We start from the raw sequence: 15,394 nt of genomic DNA, 5'->3' as shown, positions 1-15,394 counted from the left end.
TGTTTCTTCATGTTTAATATGCTAGGGTTCACACATCCACACTACATGCTGTTCACAGCAACAGATACTTTGAGAAACCTGCTGGCCTAAGTGGGCCTTTTCCAAACGGACATTGGCCCAAAGTCTGCCTCAATTCAGCTGGATTGGGACAGGCCTGTATCACAGGAGTGGTTCACACCTGATTTGCCCAGAGACCCTGGGGAGTTGTGGTGAGATAGGATAAGTAGGAATCAACAACAATGAAGTTAAAGGCAATGGTGAAAAACCCTCATCTTGCAGGTCAACAAGCCTGTTCTGTTCATTCCCTCTGACGCATCTGGCACTGGTCACTCTCAGGCAGCACACTGGGCTAGATGGACCATTGGTCTGACCCAGTTTGACCAGTCTTGGGTTCTTAGTTAAGCCATCTACGGCCTTGTCTACACTGGCAGGTTTCTGTACAGTAAACCAGATTTCTGTGGTGTAACTCCTGAGGTGTGCACACTGCCAAGCCACTTAGTGCACAGAAACTGCACAGTTGCAGCGCTGTAAAAATCCACCCTGACAAGAGGCGTACAGCTTCTGCACCGGGGCTACAGCGCCGCGGTACCAGTGTAGACACCCTGCTTGATTACAGCACTGCAGCTGGCCTCGGGTAGGTGTCCCACAATCCCTGCTCTCTCCTCTCTGGTCAGCGGTTTGAACTGCATGGCCCTCAGGTGACCAACCGTGAACCCCACCCTTTAAATTCCTTGGGAATTTTGAATGTCCCACTTCCCACAGAGACTGATTATGGTTACAGACCCCTCCTGAAATTAGAGCAGGATATTGTAAAGCTTTATCTCATAGTACAGTAACACAATTCAAACCTGTCGGCACAGAGGAGAAAGCACTCCTTCAGTTCACATTTATTGTTACTGATCTCACTGACAAACTTCCTTTTCTCGGGGCTGCTCCCAGCACTTTAGGGAGTTTTTCCTCTTTTCCCATCCAGCTGTGGTTACGGGACTGCAGCAGCTCCCCGGATGGCCAGCTTTGCTCTTTCGCTTACATCAGGCCTGCACAACACGCGGCCCGGGTGGGCTCACTGTGCGGCCCATGGGAGGTGAGTAGGCAAGTGGCAGGTGAGAGAGCGGGGCTGAAGAGGCAGGTGGGCAGTGGCGGGGGCTGAGTCGGCGAGCCGGGAGGGTGGGGAGCTGAGGAGGCGAGTGGGGGGGCAGTGGCGGGGGCTGAGGAGGCGAGCCGGGAGGGTGGGGGCCTGAGGAGGCGAGTGGGGGGGCAGTGGCAGGGGCTGAGGAGGCGAGCTGGGAGTGGGGGGGTGAGGAGGCGAGCCAGGGGGTGGGGGGCTGAAGAGGCGAGTGGGGGGGCAGTGGCGGGGGCTGAGGAGGCGAGCCGGGAGGGTGGGGGGCTGAGGAGGCGAGCCGGGAGGGTGGGGGGCTGAGGAGGTGAATGGTGAGTCAGTGGCTGACCTGTTCTGCTGATCTGGTCTGGCTCCCAGCCCCTCTCCAAGGGTTGCAGCTGTCTGGAGGTGCTGCCTTCCTCAGTCCCACCTCATTCACTCCACAGGGCAACTGATTACCAAGCGGGAGGAAGATCTTATTCTACTTCTAGCAAAGAGACATTTTTCTTTTACCTTAATTATACTACCTTAGGGGCCCGCTATAACATATTACCAAGGTTCAATGTTTTGGTGGGGCAGCGCTGGGGAAGGAGGGTTTGTTTCCGTGGAGCAGGCGGTGCTGGGGGGGGGGGGAGTATTTCAGGGGGGCTGGGCGGCGCTGGGGTGTTGTGTTTTGGGGGGGCCTTGGCGGTGCTGGGGGGGGTCAGCAGGGCTGGGGGGGTTCGGCCCTCAGCTGTTTTCTTTGGAGTAATATGGCCCTTGCCACTTTACGATTTGTGCAGGCCTGACTTACATCCTTCACTGCTTTGGATGAAGCTGCGTTTGCCACCAGTTTAATCCATAGCTGAGACCTCAGGTACCAGCAGCTAGTTACAAAGGCTCAATTCCCATTGCCAGCAGTGGGAGGTTATCCTGGGCTGTCAGAGCTGCAGGATTTTTTTAAACTTCTCTCCCTGCTCAAGCCTTTAATCATTCCTGTGGCTCTTCTCTGAACCCTCTGCAATTTACCAGGGAAAGCAGCCAACCCTTGAACCAACCAAACCAAACCAGGCTGGTCTGACAGATGTAACAATCTATTGCTTTCCAAGGTTGAATACAAATCAGCTCATTCTATTCACCCAAGAGTTCCACTTTAAGGACTTTTTGTTTTCTAGTTCCAGTCAAATCCTGTGCAACAGCATCATTGTTAACTCACCACTTGGTCACTTCACATTCACAGGTTCCCAAAGTTGGTAGGTCCAAGTCTTTCATAGAATCATAGAATCTCAGGGTTGGAAGGGACCTCAGGAGGTCATCTAGTCCAACCCCCTGCTCAAAGCAGGACCAAACCCAACTAAATCATCCCAGCCAGGGCTTTGTCAAGCCTGACCTTAAAAACCTCTAAGGAAGGAGATTCCACTACCTCCCTAGGTAACCCATTCCAGTTTTTCACCACCCTACTAGTGAAAAAGTTTTTCCTAATATCCAACCTAAACCTCCCCCTCTGCAACTTGAGACCATTACTCCTTGTTCTGTCATCTTCTACCACTGAGAACAGTCTAGATCCATCCTCTTTGGAACCCCCTTTCAGGTAGTTGAAAGCAGCTATCAAATCCCCCCTCATTCTTCTCTTCTGCAGACTAAACAATCCCAGTTCCCTCAGCCTCTCCTCATAAGTCATGTGCTCCAGCCCCCTAATCATTTTTGTTGCCCTCCGCTGGACTCTCTCCAATTTATCCACATCCTTCTTGTAGTGTGGAGCCCAAAACTGGACACAGTACTCCAAATGAGGCCTCACCAGTGCTGAGTAGAGGGGGATGATCACATCCCTTGATCTGCTGGAAATGCCCCTACTTATACAACCCAAAATGCCATTAGCCTTCTTGGCAACAAGGGCACACTGTTGACTCATATTCAGCTTTTCGTCCACCGTAACCCCTAGGTCCTTTTCTGCAGAACTGCTACCCAGCCATTCGGTCCCTAGTCTGTAGCAGTGCATGGGATTCTTCCGTCCTAAGTGCAGGACTCTGCACTTGTCCTTGTTGAACCTCATCATATTTCTTTTGGCCCAATCCTCTAATGTGTCTAGGTCCCTCTGTATCCTATCCCTACCCTCCAGCGTATCAACCACTCCTCCCAGTTTAGTGTCATCTGCAAACTTGCTAAGGGTGCAGTCCACACCATCCTCCAGATCGTTAATGAAGATATTGAATAAAACCGGCCCCAGCACCGACCCTTGGGGCACTCCACTTGATACCGGCTGCCATCTAGACATGGAACCATTGATCACTACCCGTTGAGCCCGACCATCTAGCCAGTTTTCTATCCACCTTACCGTCCATTCATCCAGCCCAGACTTCTTTAACTTGCTGGCAAGAATACTGTGGGAGACTGTATCAAAAGCTTTGCTAAAATCCAGAAATAGTACATCCACTGCTTTCCCCTCATCCACAGAGCCGGTTATCTCATCATAGAAGGCAATTAGGTTAGTCAGGCATGACTTGCCCTTGGTGAATCCATGCTGACTGTTCCTGATCACTTTCCCCTCCTTTAAGTGGTTCAGGATTGATTCCTTGAGTACCTGTTCCATGATTTTTCCAGGGACTGAGGTGAGATTGACTGGCCTGTAGTTCCCTGGATCTTCCTTCTTCCCTTTTTTAAAGATGGGCACTACATTAGCTTTTTTCCAGTCATCCGGGACCTCCCCCGATCGCCATGATTTTTCAAAGATAATGGCCAATGGCTCTGCAATCTCATCGGCCAACTCCTTTAGCACCCTCGGATGCAGCGCATCCGGCCCCATGGACTTGTGCTCGTCCAGCTTTCCTAAATAGCCCCGAACTACTTCTTTCTCCACAGAGAGCTGGTCACCTCCTCCCCATACCGTGCTGCACAGTGCAGCTGTCTGGGAGCTGACCTTGTCTGTGAAGACAGAGGCAAAAAAAGCATTGAGTACACTAGCTTTCTCCACATCCTCTGTCACTAGGTTCCCTCCCTCATTCAGCAAGGGGCCCACACTTTCCTTGACTTTCTTCCTGTTGCTAACATACCTAAAGAAACCCTTCTTGTTACTCCTAACATCTCCGGCTAGCTGCAACTCCAAGTGTGATTTGGCCTTCCTGATTTCACACCTGCATGCCTGAACAATACTTTTATACTCCTCCCTGGTTATTTGTCCAATCTTCCACTTCTTGTAAGCTGTTCTTTTGTGTTTAAGACGAGCAAGGATTTCACTGTTAAGCCAAGCTGGTCGCCTGCCATATTTACTTCTCTTCCTACACATCGGGATGGTTTGTTCCTGCAACCTCAATAAGGTTTCTTTGAAATACAGCCAGCTTTCCTCGACTCCTTTCCCCGTCATGTTATTCTCCCAAGGGACCTTGCCCATCAGTTCCCTGAGGGAGTCAGTCTGCTTTTCTGAAGTCCAGGGTCTCTGTTCTACTGCTTTCCCTTTTTCCTTGTGTCAGGATCCTGAACTCGACCATCTCATGGTCACTGCCCCCCAGGTTCCCATCCACTATTGCTTCCTCTACTATTTCTTCCCTGTTTGTGAGCAGCAGGTCAAGAAGAGCTTTTCCCCTAGTTGGTTCCTGCAGCACTTGCACCAGGAAATTGTCCCCTACACTTTCCAGAAACTTCCTGGATTGTCTGTGTAGTGCTGTATTGCTCTCCGAGCAGATATCGGGGTGATTAAAGTCACCCATGAGAACCAGGGCCTGTGATCTAGCAACTTCTGTTAGTTGCTGAAAGAAAGCCTTGTCCACCTCATCCCCCTGGTCCGGTGGTCTGTAGCAGACGCCAACCACGACATTACCCTTGTTGTTCATACTTCTAAATTTAATCCAGAGACACTCAGGTTTTTCTGCAGTTTCATACTGGAGCTCTGAGCAGTCATACTGCTCTCTTACGTACAACGCAACTCCTCCACCTTTTCTGCCCTGCCTGTCCTTCCTGAACAGTTTATATCCATCCATGACAGTGCTCCAGTCATGTGAGTTATCCCACCAAGTCTCTGTTATTCCAATTACATCGTAATTCCCTGACTGTGCCAGGACTTCTAGTTCTCCCTGCTTGTTCCCCAGGCTTCTTGCATTTGTGTATAGGCACTTAAGATAACCCGCTGATTGTCCCGCTTTCTTGGTCTGAGACAGGAGTCCTCCCCTCTTGTAATCTCCTGCTTGTGCTTCCTCCCGGTATCCCACATCCCCCCTTACCTTGGGGCTTTGGTCTCCTTCCCCCGGTGAACCTAGTTTAAAGCCCTCCTCACTAGGTTAGCCAGCCTGCTTGCAAAGATGCTCTTCCCTCTCTTCGTGAGGTGGAGCCCGTCTCTGCCTAGCGCTCCTCCTTCTTGGAAGACCATCCCATGGTCAAAGAATCCAAACCCTTCTCTCCAACACCATTGCGTAGCCATTCGTTGATTTCCACGATTCGACGGTCTCTACCCAGGCCTTTTCCTGCCACAGGGAGGACAGACGAGAACACCACTTGCGCCTCAAACTCCTTTATCCTTCTTCCCAGAGCCACGTAGTCTGCAGTGATACGCTCAAGGTCATTCTTGGCAGTATCATTGGTGCCCACGTGGAGAAGCAGGAAGGGGTAGCGATCCGAGGGCTGGATGAGTCTCGGCAGTCTCTCCGTCACATCGTGAATCCTAGCGCCTGGCAAGCAGCACACCTCTCGGTTCTCCCGGTCAGGGCGGCAGATAGATGACTCAGTCCCCCTGAGGAGAGAGTCCCCGACCACCACCACCCTCCTCCTCCTCTTGGGAGTGGTGGTCGTGGAACCCCCATCCCTAGGACGGTGCATCTCATGCCTTCCAATCAGTGGAGTCTCCTTCTGCTCTGTTCCCTCAGGTGCATCATCCACTCCACACTCTGCACTAATACCTGTGGAGAGAACATGAAAACGGTTGCTCACCTGTATCTGTGTTTCTGGTACATGGATGTTTCTGGTACTCTTTCCCCTTCTGGAAGTCACATGCCGCCACTTATCCTCGCTGGCCTTCTGTCCCCGCTGCATAGCCTGCTCTGAATCTTCAGAACGTTGTGCCCGCTGCAGCTGATCCTGACGTCTATCCAGGAAAGCCTCATTTTCTTTTATGGAATGCAGGGTTGTTATTCGTTTCTCCAGACCTTGAATCTTCTCTTCCAAGATGGAGATCAGCTTGCACTTGGTACAGACAAAGTCGCTCCTATCCTGTGGAAGGAAGACGAACATGACGCATCCTGTGCAGGTCACGACGGCGGATTGCTCTGCATCCATGGTCTCTTCCTTCTAAGAGCTCTCTCCAGGCAAACTCCTTCTGTTTGCCTCTCTGCTGTTCGCTGCTCAGCTGGTTCGCAGCTGACTGCCTTTTTATAACAGTCAGGCCCAGCTGGAACAAAGCACTCCCAGATCAAACTGGTCAAACAAGCAATCAAACAATCAAGCACACAGTCAAACTGCCAAACTGCCCCCCCAACAGACACTCAGATACTCACCAGCGCAGTCCTCCTACTGCAGCACTTAGCGTACCTCTGCTCAGAGGGATCCCAGGCAAACTCCTTCTGTTTGCCTCTCTGCTGTTCGCTGCTCTGCTGTTCCTCCCACATGCTCTCACTGGGGGAAGCCTCCTTGGCTTCAGCATCTCCTCAGACCAACCTTGGACCTTTCAGCATCCCTGTTCCACCCCAAGACCTTCCAGTCATGAGTCCATCTGAATAGGACACCTGGGAAAGCCTTACACCCCCCCCGAAGGGGAGTCCTGCACCCCCAACTTCCACAGTCCCCAGTGACTCTCAGCCAGCGCTGTACAACAGAAGGTTCGTTAGGGGTCTGGGATCCAGCCTGGGAAAGTTCTGTGTTCGCACAGGAAGCAGGAAGATTCAGCAACTTCCATCTTGGGGAGACCCCGAACTCAGAGCCTGGGCTCTCCCTTCGAGTCCCAAACCAGCAGACTCCTTGCTCCCAACAGTCCGACGCAGCCAGGCCCTTTGCCCCTCTTCTGTCCTTTGTCCTGTTTCCCTGGCAACCTGCTCACCTGGCCTCCAGCTCGTTCTTTGTTCTCCGACTCCTCCCGGCCAGCTGGCCTCTTGCAGCAGGTGTGCCCCGGCCATCGGTTGCTAGGAGACAGAATTTGTGGCCATTGTCTGGGCCCAGGCAGCTCGACAGCAGCCACACCTGCCCTTTGGGGGTCTCTGCCAAGATTTAACCCCCTTGTCCCACCACCGAGAGCAGTGGTCCCAACACACTTCAGGGTCATACCCACCCTTACCTTTTTCCATGTCCCCCATTGTCCACGGCTGGGAATGGTGCCACTGCTACAGGCGAAGGGACGCAGATGGGTGAGAGGACAGGCAGGGGCCAGAGCTGGGGGTGCCAGTGACAGCTTGCAAGGGGGCAGGTGCTGGCTTGAGTGACTGGGATGTAGGAAACCCCAGCCTGCCCCTCCGGGCCAAGTCCACTGCTTGTCTCCTGCGTTGTGACATCCAGATTTAAATCTTCCCAGCATGTGCTGCGGCTCGTGTATTAAGCCTTCCTGGTTGGCCTGGTCATTGCCAAAGTAGCTCAGTTGGGATTGCATTAGATTGAAGATCTGAAGGTTTCCGGTTTGATACCAGGCTTTAGCACCCCTTTCACCCTGGGCGTGTCGTGCTGGGCTTTCTTCTGGGTGTGCAGCTGTGCCTTGAACTCACCAGTTTTCCTAATTTGAGAGGCAACACTCGTAGACGGCGTGTGTGGGGTCCTGTGCCCCACCTGGGTTAGCTATCGCCTGCTACATCATGTGGTGCTGCCAGGCTCCCTCCCTGCACAGCAGCTGCTGGAGGGGTGAGTGGAGAGGGGCTGCCTTTGCTGCTTCCTCTCCCTGCACTGTTCACGGCTGGGAGGGGCTGTTGATCATAAGGGGGGTGGGGCTGAACCTTGACATTGTGCCCCCTCCCTTCAGGAGACACCAGTCGTCGGTACCTGATTGCCAGCTCCTCAGCCAGAGGAAAAAGTGGTTTTCTGCACCTGAGCTGCCAGCTCTTCCTTTCTTTCTCATGAACGGGAGGAAAAAATAATGTTTTTTTCAAACCCCAGTCCTACTGTTGACCAAGGTCTGACTTTCTAAGTTCCTGCTACAGTGGAGGATTTAGAGTTAGTGGGGCCCTGTGCGCATAAAGTCCATGCAACAATCCCCCTTCCTCCGAGCCCTGGTATGTCTCCAGTAGCTGCTGTCCCCTGGTTGCAGGGAAGGAAGTTTCCACCCATCCAGGAGACCCCAGCCTGGGACTAAAGTCAGCTTCAGGCTTCTCTCTCCCTTCTTGGAATCAAGTTCATGTTTTTACCAAGAGTTAAAGCAGCCTGAACCCCCAGAGTCTGGATCAATGTCACATGTTCCCAGTGTCTCCATGGAAGAGAATTTGTTAAATCCCAGATGAGTGGAGTTAAATCAGTTCTCAGCCTGAGTCCTTAGATCTTAAGCCTGAGGATATTGTCCCACCATGAAGCCATTTCCCACCTCTCTTTCATACAGAAGCACAATTTTCTTTGTACAGACACAGGAACAGCAAGATCTTTCTCTCTCCCTTGTGCAAAGCAGGGGGCCAAATTCCATGGAAACAATAGACAAACAGGGGGCTCTGGGCACATCCAGCCCTGGCCGTGAGATGTTCCCTCCCCTCTTTCTTTATGCTGCTGCTGTTATTTCATGGATTGTCTGGGATGGGGAAAAGCTGAGTTCACTCTAGGTGGAGGGGAAAAGAACCCTGAAAATCTCGGCCACAGGGAAAACCCAACCCCTGCTATTGGGATCACTGAGGTGCTGGGGAGTTGAGTAGGAAAGTGACTGTCTGAATTGTCAAGGTGGGGAATGAATAACAAATTACAAGATCCACATCATTAACCACCAACACAGGCTAATCCTGCTGCAGATAAAAAGGAAACTGGGCGTGATTCTTTGCTGTGCAGCCATGGAAACAGTGACCCAATTGCACTGCAGTGAATCTGCTGGGGAAAGCTGGACTTTACAGGCAGGTGAAAATAGTGGATCCTAGAAATACCTGGACTCCCCCACACGGCATCTGCCACCAGAGTTGGGTGTTGAGCTGCTCACAGAATCCCCCACCACCATTACTTTCTAGCAGGGGATTGCAGCACCCCCCACCCACCCAGAGGTGAAAGTATGCCGGTCTGGTCTGGTACGGCGTACCGGCAAGAGCCAGTACGCCATGCTGGACCACACCGGCTTCCATGGCGGGGATTGAAAGGGCTCTGGGCTGCCCACGGCCAGGGCTCCGGCAGCTGGGCTGGGGCCAGGATTGAAAGGGCTCAGAGCTCCCCAAGGCTGCGAGCAGCCCAGAGTCCTTTGAATCCCGGCCACGGCTCTGGCGGCTGGGCCGGGGGCCAGGATTTAAAGGGCTCAGGCTCCCCTCAGCGGCAGCAGACCATTAATGCAGAGAAGCAGCAAAATCCATCAAACACAGAACTGGTTCTGACTTATTTCCTTGGTCCTAAAGGAAAACAAGGACCTGAGTCTCCTCCCTGTCAATAACCCCCTGCTGAGCCCATCAGGGTAGAGACTGAGGACGGGAGGCTGAGGGTTCTCACCAGAGAGCCCAAAGGATGGCCCAGGCCACTGGTGGGGATCACTACCCGAGCACTAGTTCAGCCCCACATTTTTGGGTGAACCTCCCACAGTGAGAGCTGCAGAGCAGAGCTCCACAACAAACACACCCACCCACCCCCTCCCTCCCTGTGTTGGGAGAGGAACAGGAGAAAGGACAAAAGAAGCAAGAGAAGAAGAGAAAAGAGGGAGGGAGGAAAAAGTGAAACAAAAAGGACAAACCCTAATGTCCCCAGTGATTCTGAGGGACAAAATCCCAGGTGTGGAATAAAATTCTGCCTCCTTAAGCTCCTGTTTTCCATGCCTAGAATTCAACTGTCACCAGATGGATCAGACTGAACAGGTTTCAAACCTCCAGGAGGCTCTTACCTTCTAAACAGGGACGGCTGTTTTCTAGTAAAATCACTGAAAGGGAAGGAGAAAACTCGAAAGAGGTTCCTCCTGGCGCTCACGTCCGTGAACCCGAATACTCTCTCAGTCCTCAGAGAGAGACCTGGAGAAGGAGACTTGCTGCAGCAAAGCCACAAGGGTCTCTGAGGTTTCCCTGGCCCCTGGCCCCTCGCCCCTGTCCTGCCTGGCTGATGTCAGCATCTCTCTGTGAGGTCACCACCTCCCCACCACCTTTGACCAATAGGCTGAGGTCCTGCAAAAGGCCTTTGTGATGTCACTGCCACACCCCTCCCTTGCTGTGCCAATGTCCTGCCCCTGGCCAGGCACTTTGGGGGTTTGAGCTGCTCCCTGTGGATCACCCCACTCCAGGAGCGTTCGTTCTAGGCAGCAAGCCGGCTAGACAGGGAAACATCAGACGCTGCTCCCAATGCTACACTCAGCTTTTCAGAAATTAGTCGACTTTATGGCCAGATGAGACCATTAGAGCATCTAATCTGACCCCCTGCATATCACAGGCCTCCTGTAGGACACAAGAGCTACTTTTGAGGCAAACACATTCCAGAAAGGCATCTTGTCTTCATTAAATGACATCAGGAGATGGAGAATCCACCACTTTCCTTGGAAGCTTGTTCTTGTGGTGAATTATCCTCGGTGTTGAATATTTGTGCCTTAGTTGTAATGTGAATTTGTCTCTTTTCACCTTCCAGCCATTGGGTCTTGTTAGGCCTTTCTCTGCTCGATTCAAGAGCCCTTTAATAGCCAATAGTTTCTCTCCATTAAGGCACTTCAACACTTCAGTGAAGTCACCTTTCAATCTTCTTTTGATAAGCTAAACAGGTTGAGCTCTTTCAATAGCTCCCTAGAAGGCATTTTTCTCCAGCCCTCAGAACCTTTGGTGGCTCTTTGCTGCCCCAGCTCCAATTTCACAACATCTTTTTCAAACGAGGACACCAAAACTGGAGGCAGTATTCCAGTATCAGTCTCACTGATGCCGTGTCCCCTCCTGTGACGTTACTGACATAATCTGTAACTGTATAGATCACCGTTGCGACCGCTGTTCTATATTTGCAGCCAATACTGTAGAAAGGTTGTTGTGTAAGAGGTCCATGGAGAGGTTCTGACTGAATTATTATAATGATGGTATCTCTAGATGTGTATCATCTTCGTAGTTAAAGTTATGAATATTGGATCTATGCTGTCCCTATTTCAAATTTGCGTTCTCCTTCCGGGAAACACCCCAGCCAGACAAGCTGGGGTCAGTTCTGTCTAGCCTGCTTGATGGCCCATTAAGGACCATCAGCTATACAATCGACCCATTGAGCTAAGGCAGATACACCTTGTGACTCAGCAAGGTCTGCAGGGACCTGCCTATGGACAGAACTCTAAGGTTTTCTGTGCCACGTGCTGGATAGAGTGTCCTTGGGACAAAGAAAGCAAAGACCACATGGCAAGAGACTAGAAAAGGCTGATGCCTCATCTCCATCTTGTCTCCATTCCTGCTTCATACCTCTGGAGGGACTTTGCTACAAACTGAAGCTCTGTACAAAGAACTGAATGCCCCATCCCAGAGGAGGATGTACTCCAGAGACTTGATTTGAACCTGCAGTTTATTCCATCACTGTTACAAGCCTGAACCAAGAACTTTGCCATTACTGTATGTGAAGGGTTAAAATCCATGTGTGTTTTGTATAACAACCTGGTCTATGGATTGTGCCAGCTCTTTTCCAGACCCAAAGTCCAGAGTATGGTCAAGGGACCAGAGGCCTAGCAAATAGTGACCAGCTAAGAGAAAGCTGGGTAAACAGAAAGCCTTGCTTGCTAAGATAGGCCTGGTCAGCAAAGTGCCAGGTGTTGGAGCTAAGAACTAAAGAATTGTGTCTTATTCAGAGTTGCAGATTGAACAAAGAATCCCTATTCCTATTGTGTTTGTTTCTTCTGTAGGGAGACGTTCTTCCCACAGATCCAACCTTGAGTTTATGAAAAGTTGGCACATGTCAGTATAAGATTGGCATCCTTCCACCTCCCTTCCCAGGGACCAATGCCTGCGTTAAGACACACAGAAAACTATCTTTATTGCCATATACTTTCACTGTTTCTTTTCTGTAACCCCTAGGAATGTACCTGTTGGACAATCAAAGGAGTTGCTCCATTCCTATGGATCCCAAATCAGAATTCAACATATATATTTTATACTAATAATATTTTATCAAAATATTAATGAAATGTTAACTTGCTAACTTGAGACCATGGGTGGAGACATTATCTAATCTGTTAATCATTGGCTAATGTGCTTATCCTGTCTTGCAAAACCTGTCCTGGGGTGTGGAACTGCCTAGCCTGTCACTTTCCCCCGCCTGTGGAAAATCTATATATTCTATTGTAATTAATTAATTAACAGTGTCTCTGAGCCTAATAAGCCCACTCCGCCAGCACTGTGTGTAATAAAGTCCTATTCTTGACCTCTACACGTTGGAGATTTATGTCCTTCACAGACACCTGCTGAATAAAGAGGAGATTCAGCATCCAGCTTGGCTGAATGCGTCTCCTCTCCCCACAGCTTGGTGAACTTTTGAGGAAATGGAGAAGACTGCCTTTGCCTAACTGTACATCGCTTGCAAAAGAAACAGGTCTTTTTGGTGACAAGTGTTGAAAGGAGCCATTAGACAAATGTGGAGACAGGAAAAATGTCCCCCAAATGAACTGGCATCTGTGGATGCTGAAGCCACAACACAGAGCGCTAAACACTATATGAGAATGGGTGGTGTCAGAAGAGTCTCTACCAAAGCCTTTTCCCACCAGCAGGGGCCTCTCTGTGCACAGAACTCCTGGTAGCATGATGGCTGCAGGCAGTGGAGAACTCCATTTTGGCATCTCTTTTGTGGTGAACATCTGCAGTGGCTATTAAAAGGTCTCTAGATAGTGATCTTTGTGAAGAGCTGGCTGAAGAACCTTCCTACTAATCAGGAGAGCCTGGCTTGGCCTGCCAGTTCTTCCTTGCTGAACCTAGTGAGTCTGTTGGCTCCTTTTTTTGTATCTCTTTTCAGAAAAAGAAAAGATCTGTCAGCAGAATCCTTCTAAGTGCTTGTTCAAGACAGAGAGAGCCTTCCTTGCCGCTGAGTCTTGGTGCCATGGGGCATGCCTCACTGCAGCACCTCCTGCTGACCATCCTAGCAATTAGCTCTGGTTCACCGGTGCGCCTTCATCTAGTAGCGTCTGGCCACCATCTGTTCTATCATTAGGACCCATGTTGCTCTCAGGACTTCAGTGTCCTCTTATGGACACAGCCCTCTGGCTGTGCCCCACTCAGTTCTCTCCCCCCTGCTGGGGGGGGTGGGGTGTCCTCTACCCAGACACTTGCCTCAGTGGCCGGCTGCAGTCCAGGGTGTAGCCACCTGTGTCAGTGGCTACTGAGGCAAAAGGTGTGAACCTCCAACCCTGCCATCTGTTTCCCTGGACCATTTCCCAACAGACCTAGAACCTTCCTCCACCTTTGTATCAGGGCCTTAGTCTGGCAGTAGTCAGCCAGGAGGTCACTCATGCACCCCTTACCCCAGCACTACTCTGATCATGGTGCCTTCCCGGCTCCTTCCTTCCTTCCTTCTTTCACAGCAGCCAATCCTCCCTCCTCAAACTCCAAGGAGTGACTAACTTGCTGTGCTGAGCAGCTCTTTATATATGGGCTGCTCCAGCAAGCCTTCTCCTGATTGGCTCTCCCAATAAGCCCTTTCTTGATAGGCTGGGTTCTGCACAGCCTCTTCAAGGCTGCCCTAATCTTTCTCCTGCTTGTTTGGGGCAGACAGCCCACCACACATGGAAAGTGGCAAATGAGAAGTCTGGAGCTGAAGGAAAGGTTACCATGACTCAGAACTGAGCCGAGGTTGCTGCGACTGAAACACAGATCACTAACCATTATATGATCACAGTGACTGGTGGGAGAGGCACATGTTGGAAGCCCTCTGTCTACTCAGCTGTGGCTTTCTGTGCACAGAGAGCCAGACACCTCAAGGTCTGCAAGTCTTGAGGGAAATGGGGAACGTCTGTACTTTAGAATTTGCGGGTGTTGACTTGAACCATCAAATGAAACAGTTGCAAATACTTTCTTCAGGCAGGCACCATGGCTTAGCTGGCTAAAGCACCTGTCTAGTAATCAGGAGATCCTGGGTTCAACTCCCAGTGGTGCCTTGGCGTATGGCTTTTGTCTCCTCTGCTCACATTTTCCTGTGTCTGCCTAGGAAACAGAAGAGGCTTCCCTTGGTATCCAAGTCATTGCTTGCTAAGGAAAGAGTTTCTTTGGAGAGAAGCATTGGAAACAATCAAATCACAAACCTGGAGTTGATGAAAACGCTGCTATGACTGGCATTGGCATGGCGGTTGCTTCAACTGCAATTGCTGCAACACGAGAGCCTGCGCCACACGTCCTTGTGATTCCCTGGAGATGTTCACACACAGATGTCATGTCACCTTCCTTTTGATTGTCATTGAAAAATGGAGCAGTTGGGAGAAAAGTCCCAGAGAGTCGCACCGTGGCTAAGCTGGGTGACTCACCTGCCAGGGAAAGTGGAGTTAGGGATGCAGCTCCCAGTAGTGCCTTAACAAATGTGTCTGCTCTTCCCACCTTTTGGTGAATCTTTTGCGGAAACAGAGAAGACTGCCTCTGCCTTGCAATGCAAATGCTTGCAAAAGAAACCAGTTGTTTTTTCTGACAAGTGTCAGAAGGAGGCACATAAGAAACGTGGAGACAAGGAAAAGGTCATTGTAACTCAACTTGCATCCATGGCTCTTGAGGCCAGAACGCAGAGCACTAAGCATTGTATGACCACAGCAAAATCTAAACTTTACACCTTATTACACTAGGCAGTAGTTAGGTCAAGCAATTTTCTCACCCTACTGGATGTTACCCTCCTTAATACATAGAATTCCCCCTAAAACCTGGATTACTGTCCTCAGATGACCTTCATTTTCTCAGGATTCCTGCTGCTTCCAGCATAGGTGGGGAAGGAGAAAGGCAAAAACATGATGCCACAGTCTCCTATTTTATATCCTTAGTTCAAGTGTCTAGAAGACACTTGCCCAGACATGTCCGGGTGGGCTCTGCTGAGTCACTAGGTTGGGGAATCCTCCTGCTGTGGTCTTGTGCAACTGAGTCATAGACTTGAGCGGTCCCCACAGTGTTGTGTTTGGGCATCCGTCACTGAATTGGAAATCCCTTAATTACAATTCCTCTGCTGATTCATGGCTGTTGAACACCCTCCTCGGCAGGGGTCACTAGCAAAATTATAGCCTATTTCAGTAACAACCATACAGCAAAATGCATAACTTCACACACCCTCATGCTATACATA

General features: G+C 50.6%; 1 non-coding gene across 1 annotated transcript; it reads left to right on the top strand.

Annotated features, from left to right (window-relative positions):
* The first annotated feature begins 14,160 nt into the window (after window positions 1-14,160).
* Window positions 14,161-14,234, top strand: TRNAT-AGU. The gene has a single exon. It is a non-coding gene; the product is annotated as a tRNA-Thr (tRNA).
* Window positions 14,235-15,394: the final 1,160 nt, after the last annotated feature.

This window comes from Mauremys mutica, unplaced genomic scaffold (genome assembly GCF_020497125.1).
Source record: "Mauremys mutica isolate MM-2020 ecotype Southern unplaced genomic scaffold, ASM2049712v1 Super-Scaffold_100054, whole genome shotgun sequence".
Taxonomy (NCBI): domain Eukaryota; kingdom Metazoa; phylum Chordata; order Testudines; family Geoemydidae; genus Mauremys; species Mauremys mutica.
This window is presented reverse-complemented; position numbering and strand designations above follow the sequence as displayed.